The sequence below is a fragment of the Canis aureus genome, chromosome 19, assembly GCF_053574225.1.
Source record: "Canis aureus isolate CA01 chromosome 19, VMU_Caureus_v.1.0, whole genome shotgun sequence".
In the NCBI taxonomy this organism is placed as follows: Eukaryota; Metazoa; Chordata; class Mammalia; order Carnivora; family Canidae; genus Canis; species Canis aureus.
This window is the reverse complement of record NC_135629.1, coordinates 50,899,249-50,915,170: the sequence shown is the minus strand read 5'-3', so window position 1 is coordinate 50,915,170 and position 15,922 is coordinate 50,899,249. Positions and strand designations below refer to the sequence as shown.

Here is a 15,922-nt window from a genome sequence, read left to right as displayed (position 1 = left end):
AGAAAAAAGCCAACAAAACCAACACCACAGAACTGTGAAAACATTAATATCATGGCAAACTGCTGTGTCCAGAATTGGAAAGAGAGACAGAAATATAGCCATTTTTAACATATGCCCACATTATTCTCTTTAACAAGACCTGTCCTTAAAATAATCTGTTTTACAAGAGACTGACTGGGATTTTACCAGAACCTACCTGACGTAGCAGGTGTGGGGGACAGGGGGATGAAATAGCCAACTGGGGGCTACGAAATAGCTGAGTCCTAGTTATCCTTCCTACCTGACCTAAGTTGAGAGTGGGGGAAATTTAGAAACACTTGAGGTTGAGATACTTTTTGTTTTTGTTTTTCCTAGCTCCTGAGAGCAAACACATGGTGTGCTTCCCAACACTGGTTCTCCAACCCTCGGACATTAAGGATGAGGGTGGCCTACAATTCTATTTAATTCTAATATGAAATACATCATATTCCACAGTTTAATGGCTCAGTCCCACAAAACTGCCCCCATGTCAGATGCCAGCCACAAAAGGAGGGGGGTTGCTGCTACCTACATTTCTGGATGGCCAACTACAAATTCAAAGGTTCCCGGGACACCTGGGTGGCTCAGCAGTTGAGTGTCTGCCCTCAGCTCAGGGTGTGATCCCAGAGTTCTGGATTGAGTCCCGCATTGGGCTCCCTCTTAGGAGCCTGCTTCTCCCTCTGCCTATGTCTCTGCCTCTCTCTGTGTGTCTCTCATGAATAAATAAATAATTTTTTTAAAAAAATTCAAAGGTTCCCTGGATCATGTTTGTTAATTTGACAGAGGCACTATTAGAACTAATAAAAAGCTCTTATTATTGATTTATTTTTTTTTAATTTTATTTATTTATGATAGTCACAGAGAGAGAGAGAGAGGCAGAGACACAGGCAGAGGGAGAAGCAGGCTCCATGCACTGGGAGCTCGATGTGGGATTCGATCCCGGGTCTCCAGGATCGCGCCCTGGGCCAAAGGCAGGCGCTAAACCACTGCGCCACCCAGGGATCCCTTATTATTGATTTATTATAAAAGATACAAATCAGAAATAGCCAAATGGAAGGGGCTTATTGGGCAAAGTATGTGGGGGGTGATAGGGAACTTCCATGCCTTCTCCAGACACAACACACTTCCAGCACTTTGATATCTTAGGATCCCTGAATCGCAAAGCTTATGGGTTTTTATGAAGTTTCTGTACATAGGCATGAATGACTAAATCATTGGCAGTTGACAGATAACTCAATCTCCAGCTCCTTCCTTCCCACTCCCCAAAGGCTGGGGACTGGACTGAAAGTTCTAAACTTCCAATCCAAGGTTGGTCTTCCTGGCAACTAACTACCATCTTAAAGCTATCTAGGGGCCAGCAAACAATTGCCTCATTAGAACATAAAATGCTCCTGTCACTCTTACCATTCAGAAAGTCCAAGTGCTGTATTTAGGAAATCTCAACTGAGAACCATGACAAACACCAAATATCTTCCCTATTATACCAAAGAAGGTCACAGCCCAAGGACACATACTCATTAAAATACTAAGTCCAAATCATATGACACAGAATACTTCCTCTCTGCCCAAAATATTCCACTACATCAGGAAGACTCCTGTTTGGAATAACCAGAAGAACTGTATATTTCATAACTTATTTAAGAAACCTCCATAAACCCTAAAGACAACATGGGTGACAAAAACAAGGACACCTGAGAATATTTTAGCCTCTGACAGCCAAAACAGATAGTAAACACAGCTTAAACCCTACTCAGATAAACATGAACCCTTACCCTAAAGCCCTATTTACCTCGGTTCCTTTTCCAAAGTCCATCATGTCTAGCATTAAACAAAAAGTTAAAAGGCATACAGAAAGACTTAAAAAACACATTTTCAGGAAATAGGACAAGCAAAAGAACCTGGTTCCCACATAGCAATATGTTGCAATGATTGAACCGTAAATGTAAAGCAGCCATGATTAATACGCTAAGTGCTCTACAGCAATAGTGGATAAAATGCAAGAACAGATAAGTAATGTAAGAAGTAGAAACTCTAAGAATCAGAAGGAAAATGCAAGAAATAAAAAACCCAAAAGAATAGAACAGAAATGAATTCCTCTGGGGGGCTCATTGATAAAGTGGAAATGTGTGAGGAATCCATGAGCTCCTTGATACTGAAATAAAATTAAAAAGACCAGAAATCCAAGAACTTTGGGACAATTACAGAAGATATACACATAATGAAAATATATGAAGAAGAAAGGAGCAAATAAGTGAGGCAATAATGGACGAGATTTTCCCCAAAATTAATAATAGACACCAAACTACAGATATAGGAAACTCAAAAATCACCAATCAAGATTTAAAAAACAAGGGATGCCTGGATGGCTCAGTGGTCGAGCGTCTGCCTTTGGGTCAGGGCATGATCCTGGAATCAAGTCCTGCATCAGGCTCTGAGCAGGGAGCCTGCTTCTCCTTCTGCCTATGTCTCTGCCTCTCTGTGTCTCTCATGAATAAATAATTAAATCTGAAAAGAGAGAAAAAGAAAGAAACAAGGGGATATAATTGAAATCCATGCAGCACAGCATTCAAACACAGCAGAATACACATTCTTCTCAAGTGCATGTGAAATGTTCACCAAAATAGGCCATATTCTGGGACATAAAACACAGCTTAAAAAATTTAAGGAAAAGAAATTATACAAAATATGTTTCCAGAGCACAATAGTATTAATCTAGAAATCAATAATAGAAAGATAGTTGGAAACCCCCCAAATACTTTGAGATTAAACAACACACTTCAGGGCAGCCCCAGTAGCTCAGCGGTTTACTGCTGCAGCCTTCAGCCCAGGGCCTGATCCTGGAGACCCGGGGTTGAGTCCCATGTCAGGCTCCCTATATGGAGCCTGTTTCTCCCTCTGCCTGTGTCTCTGCCTCTCTCTCTCTCATGAATAAGTGAAATTTTAAAAAATAAAAATAAAAAATAAACACACTTCTAAATTATGTATAGGTCAATAAGAGAATGATGTCATGGAGAAGGTGGAATAAAACTTTCCTACTAACATCTCCTCACATTGCACCGATTTTGACAACCACACAAGGATGAAAATATCTCTTGGAGAATTCAGTGGAGAATTTCTGGCACACAACTAGAGCAAAAAAACTGAGAGCAGACAGACTTGCAGATAGTAAGAGGAACAGTTCCACTTTACCTGCATCACCCCTCCCTCAAAGCAACACACCTCATCATTGAAACCCCTTCCTGAGTGTCCCTCAGTTTGGCCTGAGATTCCTTCCATAGAGAAAGTGAGAGCAAAGTGACTGAGCACCTGGCTTCCCCAGTGGTGTAGGACCCTGCACAAGAAGTTCATTGCTTTCTTCTCTAAGAATATGGAAGGGATCAGGATGGATGAGTGGCTGGAAGACTGATACTGGCAAATCTGCAGGACTCATACCATCCAGGGCTTAGAAATTTTAAAAAGGGCTGCAGATCCTACTGTCTCTACAAACACCATCAGGAGGCCCACACACCAGCTGCTGGGACATTTCCAACTGGCTTATGGGTGTGCCTGATGCTCCATATGCTTCAACCCCCACCTTGTGGTCCGGCTCCCTGCATACTCTGAGATGATGAGCACAGATGTCTGAGGCAGATGTCTTCCAAACATGTACATTCAACTAGTTTGACTTGGTGGAATTGGGAGAAGACACAGACACTTGAGTATTTCAGGGGACAACCTTAGGGAGAAAAATGAGAAGCTCTAAGCATCCAGGCTGGCTTTGAAAGACCGAGAGAAGGCATATAGCCTCAAGAATTTCTCCCAAAGAGGCAAAAGAGGCATGATGTGGGTGTATCCATAGAAAAAATCTGAGACAGCCTCAGAATATCTAGTTGGGCTGAATAGAGAGGGCGTTTCTCTCCCAAACTCAGTCAGTAAATACTGTGAGTGCCGTTTCTTCAAATGTAAAGACAGCAATACAAAACTTCAAGAAACACAAAACAACAAGGAAAAATGATACCACAAAGGAACACAATAATTTTTCAGTAACCAATCCCACAGAAATGAAGATCTACAGGAGGTGGGGGGGTATGGAGTAAATGGATGACAGGCATTAAGGAGAGCACATGATGAGATGAGCACTGGGTGTTATACTATATTTTGGCAAACTGAATTTAAATTTAAAAAAAAAGAAAAGAATGGAGATCTACAAATTGTCCAGACACAGAGCTCATAATAACAGTTAGAAGAAAAATCAATGAAATCCATGAGAGCACAAATGTCAATTCAATGAAATTAGGAAAACAATACAAGAGCAAAATGGAGTTCAACAGATAAAAATCATAAAGAAATAAATTCTGGAGCTGAAGAATACAATGACTGAAATAAGATATGCAGTAGATAACTTCGAGAGCTAATTTGGTTAAGCAGAAGAAAGAATCTGTGAGATTCTAGACAGATCATTTGAAATTACAGAGTTAGAGGAATAAAAATAAAAAGAGTTAAAAGAAATGAAGAGAGCTTATAAGACTGATGGGATACCATCAAGTGAAATATCATATGCAATATGGAAGTCCTGAAAGGAAAAGAGAGAAAGAGAGGGGTAGAAAGCTTATTTAAAGAAATAATGGCTGGGATCCCACTCAAGATGGTAGAGTAGGAGGATCCTGAGTTCACCTCTTCCATAAACATGCCGAGGCTGCAACTACATGGAGAGCAAGTATATACTCTCTTAGAAAAACCTGAGGACTAGCAGAACAGCACTTCCACAACTAAAGCTATAAAGAAAAAGCTACATCAAGATAGGTACAAGAGGTTGAGATGTAGTCCCCCTGGTGTGGGGACCCACAACTGGGAAAATTATCACAGGCACAAATGCCCACCTTGAGGAGGAAAGGGTTCAAGCCCCATATCAGGCACCCTCCACTCTGGGGAGGGGCACCAGGAATATGAGCCTCCTTCATGTCTGGCTTTGAAAATCAGTAGGTCTTGGGGTGCCTGGGTGGCTCAGTGGTTCAGTGGTTGAGAGTCTGCCTTTGGCTCAGGGCGTGATCCTGGGGTCCTGGGATGTCCCTAAGTCCCACATTGGGCTACCTGCAGGGGCCTGCTTCTCCCTCTGCCTGTGTCTCTGCCTCTCTCTGTGTGTGTCTCTCATGAATAAATAAATAAAATCTTTAAAACAAAAAGGATGCCTGGGTGGCTCAGTGGTTGAGTGTCTGCCTTTGGCTCAGGGCATGATCCCAGGGTCTTCCCACAAGCATGCCTGCATCAGTCATGGCCCATCCACAACAGAAGGGCATGGGCAGCCCGCACAGGTAACACTACTGAAGAGTCTGGTTCTGATAACTAGAACAAAAAAAATAGGGTAATTGCACTCCTGGACCCTAGAAGATGCCTTCTACATAGGATCATTCCTTCAACAGCAGGAGACAGCTGATCTACCTAATATATAGAAACAAACACAGAGAGCCAGGCAAAATAAGGAGATAGAAGAAGTTCTAAATGAAAGAACAAGACAAAATCCCAGGAAAAGAAATAAGTGAAATGGAGATAATCTACCTGATAAAAAGTTCAAAGTAATGGTCAAATACTCACCAAACTCAGGAGAAGAATATATGAACACAGTGAGATCTTTAACAAAGAGAATATATTAAAAATGAACCAATCAATGCTGAAGAATACAAACAGGAAATGAAAAATACATGAGGGAATTGACAGCAGATTAAAGGATGCAAAAAAACAGATCAACAATGTGGAAGACAGGTTAGTGAAAATCATCCAAACTGAACAGCAAAAAGGAGAAAGAATAATAGAAATGAGGATATTTTGAGGGACCTCTGAGACAACATCGAACATGCTAACATTCACATTACAGGGAACCCAGAAGGAGAAGAGATGGAAAGGGGCAAAAAAAAAAAAAAAAACATATTGGAAGAAATAATGGCTGAAAACTTCCCTATCCTGGGGAAGAAAACAGACATTAAGGTCTAGAAAGCACACAGAGCCCTAAACAAGATGAATCCACAGAAGCCCACAGAAAGACACATATTAAGACATCAAAAATTAAAAAGAAAAAAATCTTAAAAGCAGTAATAGAAAAGCAACTAGTTACAGGAACATCTGGGTGGCTCAGTGGTTGAGTATCTGGTTTTGGCTCAGGTCGTGATCCCAGAGTCCTGGGATCAAATCCTGCATCAGACTCCTCACAGGGAGCCTGCTTCTGCTTCTGCCTGTGTATCTGCCTCTCTCTCTCTCTCTCTCATGGATAAATTTTTTTAAATCTTAAAAAATAAAACAAAGGGCAACTAGTTACATATAAGGGAACACCCATAAGACCATAGGCTGATTTTTCAGCAGAAACTCAGGCCAGGGCAGCCCAGGTGGCTCAGTGGTTTAGTGCCGCCTTCAGCCCAGGGCCTGATCCTGGAGACCTGGGATCAAGTCCCACGTTGGGCTCCCTGCATGGAGCCTGTTTCTCCCTCTGCTAGTGTCTCTGCCTCTCTCTCTGTCTCTCATGAATAAATAAATAAAATCTTAAGAAAAAAAAAGAAAGAAACTTAGCAGGCCAGAAGAAAGTGGCATTATATGTTCAGAGTGCTAAAAGGAAAATAAAAACCCTATAAGCAAGAATATTCTACACAGGAAGATTATCATTCATAATTAAAGGAAAGATAAAAAGTTTTGCAGACAAAAGTTAATAGCCCTCTAAACTGGTATTACAAAATGATAAAGGAACTTCTTTTAGTTATGGCCTTTTCGTGCCCACTTACACTTAAAAAATTACAAAAGAAAAAATCTAACTGGTAAAAGCAAACATAAAGATAGTGGATTAACCACTTAATGGTTCACTAATATCCTTCACTAATATGAAGGATAAAAAACAAAAGTATTAAAATCAAATGTATCTACAATAATTATTTAAAGGATACACAAAATAAAAAGATGTAAAATGTGACATCAAATACATAAAACATAAAGGGAGGCGGAACATAGTGCCTTTAGAATGGGCTTGAATTTAAGTTAACATCAAAAATAGACTTCTATATACCCAGGGTGTTATATATGACTCTCATGGTAACCACAAAACAAAACCTATAATAGATATACAAAAAATTAGGAGAAAGGAATCCAAGAATAACAGTAAAGGAGTTATCAAATTAGAAAGGAAAAAAGCAAGAGAATAAAGGAACAGAGAAGAACTATAAAAACAACCAGAAAACAATAAATGAAATGGTAATAGGTATGTACCCATCAACAATTACTCTAAGGGTCCTTGGGTGGTTGAGTTGGTTAAGTGTCTGCCTTTGGCTCAGGTCATGATCCCAGGGTCCTGAGATCAAGTCCAATATTGGCCTCCCTGCTCAGTGGGAAGCCTGCTTCTCCCTTTCCCTCTACTTCTCTCTCTCTGTTTCTCATTAATGAATAAAACAACAATTACTCTAAATATAAATGAACTAAATGTTCCAATAAAAAAACACAGGTTGGTTGAATGAATTAAAAAAAAAAAAAAGCCCCGGGGATCCCCAGGTGCCTCAGAGGTTTAGCGCCTGCCTTTGGCCCAGGGTGCGATCCTGGAGTCCCGGGATCGAGTCCCATGTCGGGCTCCCGACATGGAGCCTGCTTCTCCCTCCTCCTGTGTCTCTGCCTGCCTGCCTGCCTCTCTCTCTCTCTCTCTCTCTCCCCGTCTACCATAAATAAATAAAAATAAATAAATCTTAAAAAAAAAAAAAAAGCCCCATCTATATGCTGCCTGCAAGAGATTTACTTTAGACCTTAAGCCACATAAAAATTTAAAGTGAAAGCATGGAAAAAGATATTCTATGCAAATGGAAATGAAACAAATGCTAAGGTAGCAATAAATAGATCTTTCTAAAAAATCAAATCTTTAAACAAAAAGTTGGTTTGACCAGTTTCATACTTCCACATTTTTTATGTTGCTAATTAGCATCCATTCATTTATCCTTGAAGAACTTCCTTTTTTTGTGTTTAAAGATTTTATTTATTTACTCATGAGAGACACAAGGAGAGAGAGAGAGAGAGAGGCAGAGACACAGGCAGAGGGAGAAGCAAGCTCCATTCCATGCAGGGAGCCTGACATGGGACTTGATCCTAGGTCTCCAGGACCACACCCTGGGCCGAAGGCAGTGCTAAACTGATGAGCCACCCTGGCTGCCCTTACTCTTTTTTTTTTTTTTTAAGATTTAATAAAATCCTCCTATGTCAGGTCTACTGGTGATTAAACTCCCTCAATAATTGTTTGTCTGGGAAAGTCTTTATTTTTCCTTCATTTCTAAAGGACAGCTTTATTAGAAAAAGCATTCTTGGTTGACTGTGTTTTTCTTTCAGCACTTTGAATATAGCATCCAATTCTGTTCTGGCTTGTAAGTAAGGTTTCTGCTGAGTAATCCATTGATAATCTAGCTGGGATTCCTTTGTATGTGATGTGTCACTTTCTTCTTGCTACTTTCAAAACTCTGTCTTTGATTTTTGATGATTTGATTATAATGTGTTTATGAAGTCTTCTTTGGGTTGACTCTGGTGCCATTTGACTTCATTTCCTTGGGTCTATATCTCCAACCACTATTTCGGTTTTCTCGCTTTATTTAAGTATAGATGTGTTAATTAGCTTGATTGAGGTAATCATTTCATAACGTATGTATCATCACATTAAATAGGTGCAAATTTTATTTGCCAATTATGTCATAATAAAGCTAGGAAAAGAGAAGCTGTCACAAAAATAGAAGTATATTATTTTGCTATTTTTAAAAAAATATTTTATTTATTTATTCATGAGAGACACAGAGAGAGAGAAGCAGAAAACATAGGCAGAGGGAGAAGCAGGCTCTCTGCAGGGAGCCCAACGTGGAACTCGATCCCAGATCCTGGGATCATGCCCTGAGCCAAAGGCAGATGCTCAACTGCTGAGCCACCCAGGCTGTCCAATTTTGCTATTTTTAATGCAATTAATAGAACTGGAAGCAATTTTTGTAATGCAATATTCTGTTTCCATGACAATTATCATCAAGGGAACAGAATCTCAGATGGGAGCTTCTCTGATTCTTATTTAAAAATTCTGTAAGTTGCAGCTTAATTGTTCATTTTTCCTACTATCTTTCTAATTTATCAAAAAGTTTTAAAATAATATCACTGACTGATGTTTGTTAGTTTGAGATGTCTTGGTTATGTTTGGGTCCCACGTTTTATCAAGGATGTCCCAGTTAAGTGATAAAAAGCAGCAAATCTCACTGAGCTCCATCACATACGAATGTGGTGATGTCATCCAAAAAGATTTTAAAAAAACAAACCAACCTCTCTACTGTAGTTCACTCAGCCAAGGAGATCCCCAAGGAGCCAAGGGAGAGATGTGAGAGGGGTGACCTCTTCCAGAGCAATGGCGCCCAGCATGGCACTGAGGAGAGGGGAGGCCACCCCTTCCTGCAGTGGGATGTGCCAGAGGACTCAGGTGTGGTTCCACTATGTCTCAAGGAGGTCCCAGTAGTTGTGCTGAGCTCATGGGCTGCTATTTCCAGGACCCAAAGTATAATGTGTAACCAGATGGAAGGTCACATGCTCAGGGCCTGGGAGAACCTCTACTTTCAGGAAAGCCCAGTACCTAGTGCTGCGCAGTAGTGTCAAGGCTCCTGGGGGTACCCAGTAAAGGTGAATCGTGTCCCCCAAGGTGAAGGTAACTGTGCTGTGAGGCTGTGGAGACAGGCACTGAACAGAACAGACCCCACCAAATCTATGATGGCAGGATATTTACCAGGTGCCGACTGGGTTGTCAGTAATTCCAGTAATCTTGGGGACTGGGAAGAGGGGCTTGTTTGGTGTGACCACAACCTCATAATTGTGGCAATCCACTCTGAGGTGTCATCCATTCTTTCCAGGTTTAAGAACAGGCTGACCTTGGCTGTTAAAAGGAGAAGCTCTGGTGATAATCACTTCTTCCTAATAGGTATGGTACAATAGTTTTCAATCGTGGAAAGCCAGGTTTCATTTAACTGGGTCTGATTATAGTAATTTAGCTGGGGGGGGGGGGTGCTGGGGAAGGTTGGGGTATTTTCAAGAAATTTTGGAAGTGCCAAAGATTTCATTTAAAATTTTAATTCACGATTCATTGGTTCAGAACTTCTTTGTGTGGTGTAGGATATTTCAGGACAGTGTATTATGACCATGGGGAATTTAGGCCAGACAATAGTTTTCTGATGATTAGGGCAAGTCATACCCCTTTGCCTCCTGTTTTATATTGAGTAACTCCCCAAAGATGATCGAGGTATCTTGCTAAAACTTAGTGGGGGTCCCCAGGTATAACTCCAAGTTGAACGCTAGTATTGATTATTGGCATGAAGATTCCTAAATTAATACATTACAGTAGATGGCAAGATTAACTCAGAACCTATATTGTAGAGGCCCAAAGGCCAGGCAGTGTACTTTTATCCTTTTCTTTCTATAAATTCTTTTACTCTATGTTGGGTTTCCAATTGGTCAAATTTTAGACCTTGGTTTCAATACTTTTTCTTTTGCTTCCTTCTCAGTCTTGGTTTTTTCCATCACTGGATGTACTTCAGGGGAGGAGGTGTCCTCTCTAACCCAGTATTGATACATTTCTTTCCTTCAGGGTCTCAAAACAGCGCCATCAGGGTTAGGAGCTTCCCCCATGACAACTGATTGCTCCATAGGGTTCAAGGATCCTGGACTTAAGTCACATTTGAACTAATTCCTTTGCTGTGCCACAGGGGGACCATGAATGTCGTCCCCTAAACTGGAGGCTGAGGCTCTTTGCTGTAGTAGAGGCAGGGGTAGCAACAGAGGGACCTAAGGGTCCTGGTGAGCCCTCTGGGGCCAGGGGTCTGGACTCAGCCCACCACCTGCTAGCTGCCTCTCACTCTCTCTTCTCTTTCTCTGATTAAATGGCTGCTCTCTCAGGAGTGACCACCTGATGGACCCCTCTCTTGCACAGGGTATAGTCCTCACCCCCAGGTGTGTCAGAGAAAACCAGCAAAGACATCAACCCAGGACCACTCTGAGAAGAGCTCCAGTCCTACCCTCATCACACTCCTACTCCCACATGCCTAGGAATTCTAAGTGCCAACTCTGGAGGCTGAACACAGAACTGAGGCTTGGGAGGGTCACCAGTGTGACACGGGGCAGCACAGGTCACACCAGTAGCCCCCTACTACATGCTGCCATCAGGCATCAGAGCAGGTGAGCAAATCAGAGCAAGAGAAGTAGACCTACAGGTGGTGATCACATCTAGACATGCTGCTCATGGAGCCAATTATTATGGCCACCTGCAGATGGATATATGGTTCCCACGTTAAGAATGACACCCATGTGGCACATATGCACACAGACAAATACACTCTGACAGAGTAGGGGAAAGCTTAGGACCAACATAATAGATCTCTGGGGGAAGGAAGGGTGAGCCTCTCAAACAGCTCTGAAATGGCTTCAGAAAGCAAGGAGAGGGAGCCATCTGGTTGGGCTTTCGCTGTGGTTGGGGGGTTAGGCTGAAGCAGAAATTCTGCACACAGGCAGGGGTTTGTGTTTGAATCTGAAGTCAGTGCCAGAGGAAGGAGCTTGCAGACTTTCTTATCAGCCTTCCAGGCTGGGGGCACAGTTCAGAGGCAGAGGGCAGGCTTAAACTGTGAGCAAACAGCCAAAAATGTGAGTCCAACTGCTCATTACAAGGATAAACACAGATAAGAAAAAAATGCCTTTGCAATGGTTTTTATATAAGAAAATCATAACAGAAGTTTCAAGAAACGATCAACACTGTGTTTGAGGGGGGCTGGGATAACCATGCAGGAGGGGACTAGGATATGTGGCCAGCAAGTTTCTTAGCTTAGACTTTCCTACCTAACAGATTTATTTAAAATAGAGAAGTTTATATATACCATAATTTACTATTTCCTTTTTCTTTACCTATAACACTTGTACACTGGAAACTATTCTAAGATTGAATTTCTTTCAACACTAACATTTACAAAAGTGTACACCATACAAAAAAACATTTTCAAATCCCCAAGTAAAAGAACACATGGCATTGTAAGCAGACAGCTATGAGTCTCCAGCAAAAGAAAGAGAAGACACAGTTTTAATGACATGAAACAAATTATCTTAGGCCCCTCACTATCCTCTGTGATCTATGCTTTACCAGCCGTACTTGCCCTAGGACACCTCTGGCTGAACTTCTAGGAGGTGTTACAACAAAGAAATCCAAAGACTTCAGCAGTTAAGGGTTTTAAGGCAAGAGAAGGAATGCAAAAACTAACAGTCTCTACCCGGCCAGGAAATAGCCTGAGTTGGAGGCAATAAATCAATGGTAAAACCAGTGCTGTTTCAAAAGTAGACTGACCTCATGCACATTTCTGAGTTGTTTTCACAGGATTCAAACTGTGCCCCATAGCATTAATGAGGGTAAAAGGGTCACCAGCAAGACCCCCTCTGAACCCCACTGCCTTCCTCAGAGGAAGGTTAACTTTATCTTTTAAGGCAAACAAGAGGAAGAGCTCCAGGGGCCTAGAGAATTTGCGATTGACACCTGGGCAGTTGGACCATGGAGTGTCCAACAATTACCTCTACTTCATTATAATGTTAAAATCTCCACCCAAGGGGCACCTGGGTGGCTCAGTCCCTTAAGCGACCAACTCTTATGTTCAGCTCAGGTCTTGATTTCAGGCCTAAGTTCAAGCCCTGCTTTGGGCTCCATGCTGGGTGTGGAGCCTACTTAAAAAAAAAAAAAAAATTAAGAAACCACCCAGAAGGAGCACAAACCTCATTACCGTACACTGTATGTACAATCGTGTTTCCTTAGGACACATGTGCAGCCTTCAGGCACCTGGGTGGCTCAGTTGGTTAAGCAGTGGACTCTTGGTTTAAGCTTCAGTGATGATCTCAGGGTCCTGAGATGGAGTCCTGCATTGGGCTCAGTGGGGAATCTGCTGGAGGATTCTCTCCTTGCATTCGTGCCCCCGTCTCTAAAACAAATAAATAAATCTTTTAAAAAGAGAGAGAGAGAGAGAGAGAGAGAGAGAGAGAGACGCATCCGAAACCTTATTCCCACCTCTCCATATGAGGAAAGAATTCCCCTTTCTGGATATACATCCTAATGCTAAAAAAAGGAACCCACTCACCCCTGCTCCAGTAGTCAAGGCTTTGGAAATTATTCCCTGTGATCTCCTTATTTACCATAAATAGTTTCCCTTGTGTGATAACTCCCCCTGGCGCAGTCTCTACTGTAACTCACCAAGGAGCAAATTCCCATTAGTTCAGTTATAGCATCACTGATGAGAAAGTTAAAGGTAAGCTGAGGGCAAAACATGAGCTGACACCCCGAAACCACCCCCCTTAAGGCGAGATATACATATCACATTCCTCAGGCACTAAAACTGCCTAAGAACAAAGGCAGGGGAAAAATAAATGGTCAGCTGATAAAGATCGCAGTCAAGTAGGACCCAAAACACCAGTCTAGTTTGTAATTACCTTAATGATTTACCAGAAAAACACAATCTTAATGATAGGCTACCAGGAACCTATAGACTCAATTACCTGAAGCCCTAATATCACCTTCACCTCCATAGGATAGAAAACCCTATATGATCAGTCATTCCTCACAATCAAATGCAGCACTCTGCCCATGGGTCCTGTCCCTGTGCCTTTTTGTTATAAAACGTCCCAAGAATTCTTTCTTGACCGTTGTGCTTGACAATCTCCCATCAACAGTTTGTCCTTTGCCTAACCCACACTTAGGATATTTCCAGGAATAAGTAGCATTTTCTAATGCTTTTAGGAGTTTGAGTGTAGCTCCTTCAATGCATTGGATTTTAAAAGATTTACAGAAGCTTTGGGCCATTTTCCTCCCATCAATTAAAATAGGATTCCAGGGACACCTGGGTGGCTCAGCAGTTAAGTGCCTGTCTTTGGCTCAGGGCCTGATCCTGGAGTCTCAGGATCGAGTCCCACATCAGGCTCCCTGAATGGAGCCTGCTTCTCCCTCTGCCTATGTCTCTGCCTCTTCCTCTCTCTCATGAATAAATAAATTTAAAAATCTTAATTAAAAAAAATAGGAATTCCATTGCTCTAGCCTGTTGAATGTCAATGTTCTCTAGGGACACATACAAACAAAAACTGATCCAAAATGAAAAATGACCTGAGAGCTTAACCATGTTCATTTTACATCTTGAAGTTCACCCAACATATCACTGATTCTACTCGGTTTCCAGAATTTTCTAGCTTTCCTCACACCTTATCGTCAATCAACTTACAGTTTAGGAACCCAAGTACTGGGGGGAACCAGAGCCAAAGGGCTGCCCTCATCAATCAATAAAGAATTCAAAGGAAAGAAACCCTGGACGCAGCACAGATGAGCAGCCTGCTTCCGGAACCCAGGACAGAAGAAAAGCCACATTCAGAAGGTTCCACATTCTAGACTCTCCTGGTGGAGACTGAAGTCCTGGAGTGGCTCAGTCCCTGGTGAAGGAGGGTAGGGACCTGAGCAGTCACAGGAATGACCTCTGGGATCCCCACACACCCTCCCCTCCCTGGAGCATGATGGATCTGCTCCCTCCCTCCCTCAGGCTCCCGGTCTAATGGGTGAGGAAATTCTCAGCAGGATTCAATTCAAGGTAACCAAAAAACCCCAACCCCTCCCCCCCCAGTCACTGACCCTAATCCAGGACACAGAACTTGACTTTCCCAGACTTTCTCAATGTAAACAGTTTACAGTCTGAATACACCTACACTGTGGATACAAAATTCCAATGTATGTTTAGAGCCCTTCCATCCCCAGCTTTCCAGGGCTCTGTACTTTCAGTGTAAAGGGCTCCTTCTCAGGTGTGTGTGTGAGTAGGTAAGATACCTGTAGGGGAAGTCCCACAGAAAGAACTTGGCCTTGAAGTACTTCGCAGTCTCCAAATGGGGGCCTTTAGAGATACTGAGTGCATACCTCTGACCCCACTAGAGTTGCTCTACACCACCACTGATATTTTAAGTAACACAAACTCCGTGTATGAACAATCCAACAAAATCCCTCAAACCTGGGGGGCCTATGTGGCTCCTCAGTTGAGCTGCTGACTCTTGATTATGTCTAGGGTCATGATCTCAGGTCATGAGATTGAGCACCCCCCCCAATCTGGCTCTGCATTTAGCGGGGGCCTGCTTGTCCCTCACCCTTTGCTCCTCCCCTTCTCTCTCTCTCTCTCTCTCTCTCTCTCTCTCTCTCTCTCTCTCAAATAAATAAATAAGTAAAATCTTAAAAAAAAAAAAACATCAATCCCAGCGATTATGTAAAAGGAAGGAAGACAACGGTATTTTTTAACAAGAAAACACAAGTATCTCTTGTTTTCAGAAAATGATGTTAATTATTATTTGTATGCCAGGAAACTGTTTTATAAACAATCACACTTGAACACTCTGGTGTGGCAAGTCTAAGCTCTGGAATTTCATTTTACATCACCCAAAAGTAAGGAACAGATCTCAGAAACATCCTGCCAGGGGAAGAAAAAGGGAAACAAAAAACTTTAGCATATGCAATGTAACACTTTTTTTTTTTTTTTTTTGCCCCAGAATTCTCCTCTTTCTTGCCGCTTTGGAAATACAGTTTTTCAAGACCTATGGATTAAATACATTTTACATTTATTGCAAAACTGACTTTAAAAGAGTGAATACATGTTTTCAACGTGACAAACCCACGAAGGCACAAGTGATCTCAGGACAGATCACTCAGGAAAGCTCCAAAGGATGTTCAAAGTTCCACAGGATGTCTGTGCCCAGGAAAGATCCTGGGGAGAGGGGCACAATGATTTCACACAACCTTGTTCCAGGTGGTTATTCTCTGCTTCTTCTCATGTAAAATATCCACGAATAAAAAATAAGCCTTTTAAAACGAGCCATCCATTGACTGTGGATAAATGATACACAATTACAA

General features: G+C 41.9%; 1 long non-coding RNA gene across 3 annotated transcripts in view; it reads left to right on the top strand.

The window, feature by feature from the left end:
- LOC144290515 (uncharacterized) overlaps window positions 1–15,922 on the top strand; it is a 17,718-nt gene extending 1,796 nt beyond the window's left edge. Inside the window, exons 2-5 of one of the 3 annotated variants that reach the window (XR_013358122.1) lie at window positions 9,882–9,949; window positions 10,955–11,199; window positions 14,220–14,621; window positions 15,562–15,922. This is a non-coding gene — a long non-coding RNA (uncharacterized LOC144290515). Of the gene's footprint in view, window positions 1–9,881; window positions 9,950–10,920; window positions 11,200–14,219; window positions 14,622–15,561 lie in introns of all 3 variants that reach the window. The other 2 variants (XR_013358124.1, XR_013358123.1) reach the window with 2 other exon arrangements.